The sequence below is a fragment of the Entelurus aequoreus genome, linkage group LG15 (genome assembly GCF_033978785.1).
Source record: "Entelurus aequoreus isolate RoL-2023_Sb linkage group LG15, RoL_Eaeq_v1.1, whole genome shotgun sequence".
In the NCBI taxonomy this organism is placed as follows: Eukaryota; Metazoa; Chordata; class Actinopteri; order Syngnathiformes; family Syngnathidae; genus Entelurus; species Entelurus aequoreus.
In genome coordinates, this window is record NC_084745.1 from 10084777 (window position 1) to 10094129 (window position 9353).

The 9353-nt window shown below is 38.3% G+C and overlaps 1 protein-coding gene across 1 annotated transcript in view; it reads right to left on the reverse strand.

Moving 5' to 3' along the window:
* pld1b (phospholipase D1b) overlaps positions 1–9079 on the reverse strand; it is a 69452-nt gene extending 60373 nt beyond the window's left edge. The window contains exon 1 of the mRNA XM_062020777.1: positions 8933–9079. The gene's annotated coding sequence lies outside the window, so the exon portion shown is untranslated. The remainder of the gene's footprint in view (positions 1–8932) is intronic.
* Positions 9080–9353: the final 274 nt, after the last annotated feature.

The window sequence follows — 9353 nt, forward strand, 5'->3', positions numbered from 1 at the left end:
AACTTCAGTCCAGAGTATACTAGACTCCTACGTCCGTGTTTTACTGGATATGTACCACTCCGCACAGCAGCGTTTTAAAAAGTCATTAATTTTACTTTTTGAAACCGATACCGATCATTTCCGTTATTACATTTTAAAGCATTTATCGGCCGATAATATCGGCAGGCCGATATTATGGGACATCTCTAGATAAAATCATTGCATGCATGTAAACTTGTGCAGCTTGAACAGATAAACAAGGTCTAATACGCCTGAAACTGTTTATATTTCATTTTATGGTCTTAGTCATTTTTATAATATGACCATCAAATTTTAGCTTAGGGTCCAAAATAACACCCAAATATTTAAATTCCTTTACTTGCTCTATTTGATTTTGATTAATGTTGACCTGAATTTCATTTAATGATTGTTTCTACAAAGAGAAACACATTGTGACTGTTTTCTTATAATTTAGGGTTAAACTGTATTTTGAAGCCATGTTGATACTTCAGCAAGCTGTCTGTTTAATATCTCTGAAGCCTGTGGAGGCGTGTTGGCTACTACATAAATTATTATATCATCTGCATACATTTGGCATGTGGTATTTGTGCAACTATTGGGGAGGTCATTAATATATACACTGAAAAGCAGCGGGCCCAAAATAGATCCTTGTGGCACATCCACATCACAATTTATTACGTCAGATTTAACACCATTTATTTGAACACGTTGTTGCAATTCAAGTTATGATTTAAACCAATTTATAGTTTGTTTTGATACATGAAATTGTATCATATTGACATATGCTATCTTAGCAAAGGCGTACACCTTACAGTCATTAATTAAACTTGGTACATAACACATACCTACTGTTAGCATGCTAATTGTTCTGGCTAATTTTGCATGTGCAAGCCTCTTAGTCACTTGTCGCATTGCAACATGTCAATGATGCCATTTCAGTTCTACTCGAGCATTCAGCATTCACACCCAATTACTAGCGGAATTGCACAGATGCCAGTGTTTCCCATAAACTGCAAAAATACCTGTGGTGGTGGGGGCGTGGCTACGGGCGTGGTTATGGGCGTGGTCACCATGACATCATCAAGTAATTTGCATAATTTACTACAATGATATGATTTTCTCTAAAAAGGCTCAAAAAATGTATACTTACTAATTGATAATAACAGTTTTGTTTTAAACGTCCATCCATCCATCCATCCATTTTACAATATAATTACAACACTTTATGTACATATTTATATACAGATTTGAACAATAAGTTATTCACTGAAATATATGTATTAATTGTGGTTCTTTCAAAAAATATATCTTATAAAATATAAAAGCTAAAATGTCTCTTAAAGCTCTGCCCCTTTAATTAGTGCATACTAAATAATTTAACGTGAGCCTACTACTACAACCATATTATTTACCAGCAACATAAAGTGAAACAGAGGCAGAGGTGTCCTGCCACAGTCAGTAACAAATAAACAGAAAACAGTAGTGGTCAAATACAAATAAGGCAACAAGAGAAGTATCCTACACTTCCCTTTTGTAAAGTAAATCTGAACAGCCTATATGGGCATCTACATCAACTATATGATTTGCCTGAGAAGCTGGACAGGACAAAAAAAAAATACAACTTTTTTTTTTTTTTTTTTTAATGTGTGGGAAACACTAAATTCTTGTTAATATCATTATTGCACACACTTGCAAGAAATGTGTACACATGTTCATCAAACACTGTGTAAAAGACACACAGGTCAACGGCCGTTTTGGTTTTCAGGTGCCATTTTTGGGGGAAATTGAGCTGGTTCCATTTTTCCTTTGTTTTAACTTTTTGTGTTTGTTTTTTAATCAAAAACGTGTTTATTTTGCCGCACTTTGGACACCCTCCTCATAAGGCTTTGTTTCACCCTCTTAAGGAAGTTTCTTTAAAAAGACGGATGCTACAAATGGTTGCCACTATTGATTCAAGCACTGATGCACTCATCTTCCTGCTGGCCTGCAGGAGATATTGATTAAAGGCTGCACCTCTAACACCAACATGCCCTGTCCTGAGTGGGTGTGTGTCGGCTACACACACCCACAAAGTCAATCGAGCACTCCCATGCACACGCCGCTTTACGCTAACACACACACAAATAAAGTCGTAACGACGCATGACAAAAGCGGCACCCAGTGAGTCAACGTTGACAAGGACAAGGTACAGTGGAAGAGCAGGTATTTGTGTCACACACACAGACACACACACACACATACTCTTGTATTTGCAACCTTCTTGAGACCTCTGAAAAATGCCTACCTCTTTAGGACCACCATTTCTAGATATATAAAGATTTGTATTCACAACATTAATAATATATACATACTATGCAAATATTAAAAAAGCTTGTTGTGAAAAATGAGTTGGAATTTCACAAGAAAAAGGTCACAATTTCACAAGAAAAAAGTAGAATGTTGGCGGTGTTATAATAAAAGTTGTAATTGTACTCAAAGCAAGTCAACATTTTACAAGAAAAACTGAACATGTGTGCAATATTATGATAAAAGTTGGAGTCGCAATTTTACAAGAAAAGATAAAAATTTTGGCAATTTTATGAAAAGAGTCGTAATTTTACTCGACAAAAGTCGCAATTTTGTTAGAAAACTTCAGAATTTTGGCAACATTATAATAATAATCGGAATTTTACTTGGCAAAATTGCGACAAAAGTCATCGTTTTGCTAAAAAATGTTCACTATTTTATAAGAACAACAAAAAATAGGCAATATTGTGATAAAAGTAATAATTTTATACGACAAATGTTGCCATTTTGTATTAAAAAGTAATTTTACATAAAAAAGTAATAATTTTACATAAAAAAAGTAATACTTTTACGAGAAAATATTGCAATATTAGAGAAACAGAAAAAATATGACAAATTGTTCCCAATTTTAGAAGAAAAAAGTCGACACACTGCTTTTAGTTAATTTTTTTAATTAAAATGTTTTGTTTGTAATTGTTTTTTAATCTTCATTATTTACTTGAAGTTATTACAGTATGTCTCTATATACATATTTATTAATTTTTATTAATTTTGGGTATTAATTTCTTACACCCACTTGTTATTACATATGTTGGCCAAAGGGGGAGCACTTCAAATTTTTACACACACTTGTTATTTCATATATTGACCAGAGAGGGCGCACTTTTAAAACCGACACACACTCAATTTGAAAAATCCCTCTTTTTTGGGTCCACCCTCATTTTGATAGATTTCACCACCAGGGGGTGCAAATGAGACATTCTCTATTAGATGCAATGGTTTCCCGTATTGGGACCATGATTTATGTCATCACTTGTTCACACCTCCTCATATAGAAGCTACTTTTCCTTTTTGATGTCTCAAGAAGGGTAAAAATACAAGAACACACACATCCTTTTACACAATTTCCTCACACTTCCTGCCAGCCAGTGCTGGCGTAACATGGTGGGCGGACATGTTGTTGTGACATGTTGCAACACGAGCGCAAAAACACACAATTCTGCGGAACCCGCTGAGGGTAAAGTGACTCTTCAAAAAGTTTCCTTTCGGGGCAACATATAAAAAACTTAAACAGCAAATATGGCCGACATACTGTATGTTTGATGTGTCAGCATCGACAAATCTGTTTTTTGGCTTACTGAGTAACTTCATACTAAGATGTAATCTCCGATACACCAACTGATACATGCCCAAATAGGAATAATTACCCAGTAGAAGCAATAAGTACACATAACTTCATGCAGTCATATAGAAAATGTCAACAACTCTTGCACTCCTGATGCGCTGCACACAAAAGGGTAAAAAATGTGCTATTATTTTCCTGACCACATTGTGTCGTTATTAATCCCATCGTTTGGATTGACTTGACATTTCTCATACAGCAAAACAAAACAATTATTTACATAGATAAATAGAGATGTATATTTTCATAGTAGTATAGAATGATTTATAATTTACAAAAATCGATTTAAAAAAAATACATGTATATTAGGGTTGTACGGTATACCGGTACTGGTATAGAGGAGCATGTTCGGCAGCGCATAATAACGGAGTACTTCCAAGCAGACACAGTGTGTAGACAGAAAAGGGAGAACGGACGCATTTTGGCTTAAAAACTAAGGATAAAGGTGAAGTTATAACACTGAAACGCCCTCAGGAAGAGGTGCTTTAAGACATGGCTAGCTAGCTAGCAGCTAACATCCATTCGCAGTTGGCAGTGTTTTAGCTACTTCTAAATCACTAATCCTCGCCTCCATGGCGACAAATAAAGTAAGTTTCTTACAAGTATCATCCCTGCAGGACGAGGAATAGTCAAACATGCTTCACTACACACCGTAGGAGGATACAATAGCTCACCGCTAACAAAAGCTAGCTTGCCTGAATGTAAAGAAATGCCATGGGTGGATCTGCACCACTGTAATGATACATGAGCGTACCTAGTCGATACCACTATGATTACATCGATATTTTTTATCATCACAAAATCTTTTTTCCTATTTAAAAAAAATTCATATTATGTTTGTAAACTCAGTAAATATGTCCCTGGACACATGAGCACTTTGAATATGACCAATGTATAATCCTGTAACTACTTGGTATCGGATCGATACCTTAAATTTGTGGTATCATCCAAAACTAATGTAAAGTATCAATGAACAGAAGAATAAGTGATTATTACATTTTAACAGAAGTGTAGATAGAATATGTCAAAAGAGAATGCAAGCAGATATTAACAGTAAATGAACAAGTAGATTAATAAGTCATTTTCTACCGCTTGTCCTTAATAATTGTGACAAAATAATAGAATGATAAATGACACAATATGTTACTGCATATGTCAGCAGACTAATTAGGAGCATTTGTTTGTTTACTTACTACTAAAAGACAAGTTGTCTTGTATGTACTATGTGTTGAGGTGGGGGGTGGGAGGGTTAGCGGGGGTGTCTATATTTTCAAGTATTTCTTGTATATATATATATATATATATATATATATATATATATATATATATATATATATATATATATATATATATATATATATACTACCGTTCAAAAGTTTGGGGTCACCCAAACAATTTTGTGGAATAGCCTTCATTTCTAAGAACAAGAATAGACTGTCGAGTTTCAGATGACAGTTCTCTTTTTCTGGCCATTTTGAGCGTTTAATTGACCCCACAAATGTGATGCTCCAGAAACTCAATCTGCTCAAAGGAAGGTCCGTTTTGTAGCTTCTGTAACGAGCTAAACTGTTTTCAGATGTGTGAACATGATTGCACAAGGGTTTTCTAATCATCAATTAGCCTTCTGAGCCAATGAGCAAACACATTGTACCATTAGAACACTGGAGTGATAGTTGCTGGAAATGGGCCTCTATACACCTATGTAGATATTGCACCAAAAACCAGACATTTGCAGCTAGAATAGTCATTTACCACATTAGCAATGTATAGAGTGTATTTCTTTAAAGTTAAGACTAGTTTAAAGTTATCTTCATTGAAAAGTACAGTGCTTTTCCTTCAAAAATAAGGACATTTCAATGTGACCCCAAACTTTTGAACGGTAGTGTATATAAATAATCCGTTCATGAATGGGTATATCCGTTCGGCCACCGTGTTCAATGGAGAAGTCTGATCTACAAAATGTGCAGGCAGCATACCCCTTCCCCTTCCAGCTGTCCTGGATGAACTGACGTTATTTTTTTCCAATCATTTTGGAACTTGCAAGCGTACTTCTTCTTTTTACTCGTCGCCGCCATGTCTCTTCTTCGTTCTTCCGCTTCGTCTCTGTTATGTTTTTGGACATCACTACTTGCCGTAGTTTTGAAGCAATGCATGGTGGGAATCCGGATGTTGTGTGCCAGGCTGGAATAAACCCACGCTGAGAAATAGTTCCGTGCTTGCCTACTTTATGGGTTATAGATAAACCTATGGATAACGGAGACATATACAGTATAATAGTCTCCTTTTCAGGTGAGAGAGGACGCTAAAGGCAGTGCCTTTAAGGCACGCCCCCAATATTGTTGTCCGGGTGGAAATCGGGAGAAATTCGGGAGAATGGTTGCCCCGGGAGATTTTCGGGAGGGGCACTGAATTTCAGGAGTCTCCCGGGAAAATCGGGAGGGTTGGTGTTAGAATAATTGTTTCTAAGTTTTCACAAAAACTTTGTGTTACATTTGAGTGCCTGGTGAGAAGCAAAAGCTGTCTTTGAAACCCACCAAGAAGAAGGCTTGTACAACTCCACTGTGTAGGGGGGAAGCAAGATGAAGGTGTTCCTGTGTCTTTCATGTATTAGAATCAAACAGAAAGATATTGTCTTTCCCAAGGACTGTGGAAGCGAGGAGGAGGCAGGACCGGAGTCCCCTCCAGGCGACCCCTTTTTCAACTCTTTTACGAACCTCTTTTTTTTAACTCGTTTACGACCTTTTCTGTGAAGTGTTTACGACCTTTTCTTTTGAACTGTTCTGTAAGCAAAGGCAATGCTGTTTACGACCCACTTCCCTCTGGAAGCAGCTGTGGTCATGTGGTCGGAGAAAGTCAAATAAAGAAGGAGGAGTACAATCTTTCGCCAGAGCGTGCTGAGATACTGTACAAGGGTACAGTGTACAGGCGACTCTCCTCTATTGAGTCCAAATTGAATTCTGTCTCTGTTTAATTCTTTGCCTCTTGTCTTGTTTAATAGATGTCATCCGTGTTTGAACCTGAAAGTTGGCAAGTATGGGCGCAGTGTTTACCATGTAGCCTACCTAGCATTAGCGTCACGGCCGCGTGGCAAAAGCCAACGCAAATATTTTGTTTCTGGATGGTTTCTTTTAAGTTATATAATTCAAAATGTGGGAACAGGGGTAATTTCATTGAGAGGGGGAGTGCTATTGCAGCTGGAACAAGTTACAACAGTCACTTTAATGGCAATGTACTCAGCGACTCGTACTCACGCAGGAAACTGTGTACTACAAGCCTTTATGTATAAGGAAGTCAAAACTAAAACCAGGGAACAGGCGTACTTAAGGGTTAAAAATAGAGATGTCCGATAAATGCTTTAAAATGTAATATCAGAAATCATCGGTATCGGTTTCAAAAAGTAAAATGTATGACTTTTTAAAACGCCGCCGGACGTAGGGAGAAGTACAGAGCAGTTGCGTCTCCCAGTCATACTTGCCAACCCTCCCAATTTACCCGGGAGACTCCCGAATTTCAGTGCCCCTCCCGAATATCTCCCGGGGCAACCATTCTCCCGAATTTCTCCCGATTTCCACTCAGACAACAATATTGGGGGCGTGCCTTAAAGGCGCTGCCTTCGTGTGCCGGCCCAGTCACATAATATCTACGGCTTTTTCACACACACACAAGTGAATGCAACGCATACATGGTCAACAGCCATACAGGTCACACTGAGGGTGTCCGTATAAACAACTTTAACACTGTTACAAATATGCGCCACACTGTGAACCCACACCAAACAAGAATGACAAACACATTTCGGGAGAACATCCGCACCGTAACACAACATAAACACAACAGAACAAATACCCAGAACTAGTGATGGGTCCGGCAACACCGATGCATCGGCGCATGCGTCAAGCTCATAGAGCAAAACCCTGTGTCGGTGCGCGTACCGCTTTTAGAAAGTCACGTGACCGATCATGAGCTGTTTCGGTCACGTGACCGATACGCAAACTGTGTCGCAAACTGCCTCCTCTACAGCCGGAGAAATACGCATAAAATGTAATACGTTGGAAAAACTGTTTTTTTTTAAATAAAAATGTGTAAAAAAAAATATTTTAAAAATCCCAGTCCACAAGCATCCTCATTCACAACACGTTCTCTTAGATTTCCATGTTATGATACATGTTTACATTATTTATTGACTGTATCTAAAAAAGATAAAAATATATTTTTATTTAAATGAAGATATGAAATAATCCTAAATGAAATACAATGACTTGGTTTATATTATTGTATATACTAGGTCATAAAATCAGTGTCAGTTGAGTCGGTAGGGATTTTTAATGTCCAGCAGATGTCAGTATTTAGTGACACAGTATCGACACAGTATCAATACAGTTTTGCAAATGTGTCGAAACGCTTCATGACGCCTCATCAACCCATCACTACCCAGAACCCCGTGCAGTACTAACTCTTCCGGGACGCTACAATATACACCACCCGCTACCCCCTACACCCACCTTAACCCCGCCCACCTCAACCTCCTCATGCTCTCTCAGGGAGAGCATGTCCCAAATTCCAAGCTGCTGTTTTGAGGCAAGTTAAAAAAAAATAATGCACTTTGTGGCTTCAATAATAAATATGGCAGTGCCATGTTGGCACTTTTTTCCATAACTTGAGTTGATTTATTTTGGAAAACCTTGTTACATTGTTTAATGCATCCAGCGGGGCATCACAACAAAATTAGGCATAATAATGTGTTAATTCCACGACTGTATATATCGGTATCGGTTGATATCCGAATCGGTAATTAAGAGTTGGACAATATCGGATATCGGCAAAAAAGCCATTATCGGACATCTTGAGTAGGAAAAAGCATACATGCTGAAAGGAATTTTGAGAAAATAAAAAGGACCTTCAATACGCTGCTGCCAAAACCACAGAAGAAGAGTGGAGGAGGAAGTGCAGGAACAACACTACTCAATGAAGCGTACACAAAGAAGCCCGCGGGCCTCAGGTTGGTTCCGGGTTTGCCCTTGTTGGGATCACGTGACCACCGCAGCAACGATGGCGCGAGACCACCAATAACATCCGCATTGTAAAAAAAAAAAAAAAAAAAAACACAACACAAGTGTACGCAGCCTCGTGGACACTAGTTGGCGTATTCCACGCACACGCGGATGTAAACTTCACCGAAGTCAACCACGTACATTTGGGGGGAAACAAACAACCCACAAATGAGAAAAGGAGCGTCCGTCTTACCTCCTCCAGATGACAAACAGCTGCTGGTGTGCGTGTGTGTGCGCGCGTGGGAGAATGAAGGGACGGCCGCCGCCTCTCACTCACCGAGGTGATTCACGTTGACTTCTGGTCACTTCAAAATAAAAGCATGGAGTGAGGAGAGAACGGACGCGAGATCCCTTCATCCCGGTCTCGGAGTTTTATTGTGAAATTGCCGGAAGTTGTGCAGTTATTCGGTCTTTCTTGACCAGGCACTCCCGCGCCTTAACATGTCTTATATTTTACTGGCAAAGAACTGAATACACTTCTCGATTCGCGTGGACGGAAGTTCCTGTTTTAATTCTCACAAACTATATCAGGATTTGTTTTTTTTTACAAGTTTAACAATAATCTACCTGAATGATTAAAAGCGCTCACCTTCACATATACATCCTGTTAAAAA